A 2,553-nucleotide genomic window follows, 5' to 3' on the forward strand; every position below is an offset into this window, starting at 1 on the left:
GTTGTTTATCAGATTGAAGAAATTCAGCTTCTAGTCCTAGGAAATAACTAAATTTGCCTAAATCCTTTAGTGAAAACATCTGACTCATGTCTGCAATTAATGTATTAATCTCATTCGAGTCTGAACCTGTAATTACTATGTGATTAACATATAGATAACAGAATTTGGTGATTTTCTAACAAATAAGGCAATATCTGAAGAAGTGTATTTAAACCCAAAATCTTTTAAAGTAGCAGGAAGAGTAAGGTACCAAGCCCTTGGTGCATGTTTTAAACCATAGATCACTTTGTGGAGTTTGCACATTTTGGTAGACCTAGAGATGGAGTATCCTTGAGGCTGTGTCATGTACACCTGATCTAGTAGCTTCCCATTTAAGAATGCATTGTCAAAATCGAATTGTCTCATTACCCAACCTTGAGTAAGAGCAATTGTAATAATGACTCGAATGGTGGTTGGTCTCACAACTGGGTTATATACTTCTTCATAGTCCATACCTTCCACTTGGTGAAATCCTTTGGCTACTAGCCTCGCTTTGTATCTTAGGATTTCACCTTGAGGATTTCTTTTGATCGCAAAGACCCATTTGCATCCCACAATTGTTGCATTTGATGGAGGATCAACACATTTTGTTAAAGCTCTAAATTCCATGTCCATCGCATGTTTCCAATGTGGATAGGAGAGAGCTTGTTTGACTGTCTTTGGCACTTCATTCACCAAATCAATGTGTTTTAGAGCTGTTGTTATGAAAGTCTTAGGTTTGATGATGCTGGACTTGCTCCTTGTTACCATTGAGTGTGTATTAGAGTTAGTGCTTGAGGATTGATCCCTTTGGGGTCCAGAAGGCAAGACTATTTCTGTACCAAAAATTGATATAGGTTCTGGTATTGTTGGTGCTGTTCCAGAATCAGAATGATTTCCATCTTTTGTTGAGTGTTCGAATTCTGTTAATGTAGTTGAAATTGTAGTAGAGGGTAAGTGTTGAACAACATTGGAAAGATTCGGTGTGGAAGTAGGAGTTTCTTGGTTTGCATCTGCAAATCGAGGTTGAAAAGAACCAAACAATGGAATAGAGACCTCTCTCATTTTGAGTTGAGGTTTGATGAACAGATTGTGATTCAAACAAAGAGTGATATGGAAAAATTGATTCATTAAAGATGACATGTCTAGATAAGTAAATTCTACCATCTTTTGATAAATACTTATATCCTAAAAACACACACATCGCAGATTTATAATTAAATTTTTGTTTGTTATAAGGTCTTAAAAGAGGAAAAAAAGCACATCCAAATACTTAGAGAATTATAATCTGGAATTTGATTATACAAAAGTTCAAAAGGACTCTTATGATTAAGTACAGGTGTGGGAAGTCCATTTATTAAATACACAGCAGTAGCAAAAGCAACATCCCAAAATTTTAATGGCAGAGAAGTAGTGGCTAATAAAGATAAACCCGTTTCTGAAAATGCTTCCTTGCTGCTCATGTGTATAAGGGCATGAGAGTCTATGGAAGATTCCATGTTCAGCTAAATATGCAGTAAAGGCTTTGGACATGAATTCCATGCCATGATCACTTTGCAAAGCCTTTAACTTCTTGCCAGTTTGATTTTCAATAAAGGCTTTATGTAAGTTTTAAAGGCTTCATATGGTTGGGATTTATTGACAAGTAGATATAAGCAAGTATCTTTTGTATAGGCATCTAGGAAACTAATACAATACTTGTAGCCACCAGTGGATATGAAAGAAGCTGGGACCCAAATATCCACATAAACAAGTTGTAAGCGTTCAGAATAAATGGTTTCAGATAATTGAAAGGGGAGTTGGTGAATTTTTTCCATGTTGCAATGTGGCTCAGTAGTAACATTTTTTGCTAGACCACACTGTTTCATAACTAGACTAAGTTTAATAGCACTATGCCCAAGTCTCTTGTGCCAAAGTTCAAAATCATTATCTGACTTGGTTTGTGCAGTAAGAGCTAAAGGTTGTTTTTGTTTACCAATATTAAGAAGTGATGTTTTATGAGTGGCAGAGTTATTATCATGCAGAAAATTAGAAGAGAAAGAGAACTAGGAACCATGCAGGAAGATTCAAAATCAAGAATTTTATTTTAAGCTGCTATTAATCACAGACTTAGAAGTATAGACCTGCTATTAAAAGAAAAACTAAGACTCACTTTTAGATCAGAAAAAACATAGCATGTTTCCTCTAAAGTTTCAATTTCACTTTAGAGGGTAAGGTGTGAACTCTTACCATTTATTTTATAAGTGGGGCCAAGAGTAAATATGAGAAAGAAACCATTTAAGAGTAGAAAATCACACTTTATCCTCTAAAGTAAAAATTCAAAATTTAGAAGATCCAAATCCATGGTGGTGGGTTTAATTAGTTCAATTTATTGAATAGCCCATAATTAGAGCAGTATATAATGTCTTCTTACCTGTTTCACCTTGTTTTTTTTTATGTATATTTTCAATTTGTTCTTTAGAAGCTAATAGTATCGTTAGGTAGATATATGAAATGATGTAAAAACTACTTTAAATAACCAAAAGTTACAAAAAA

This window comes from Arachis ipaensis, chromosome B06 (assembly GCF_000816755.2).
Source record: "Arachis ipaensis cultivar K30076 chromosome B06, Araip1.1, whole genome shotgun sequence".
Classification (NCBI taxonomy): domain Eukaryota; kingdom Viridiplantae; phylum Streptophyta; class Magnoliopsida; order Fabales; family Fabaceae; genus Arachis; species Arachis ipaensis.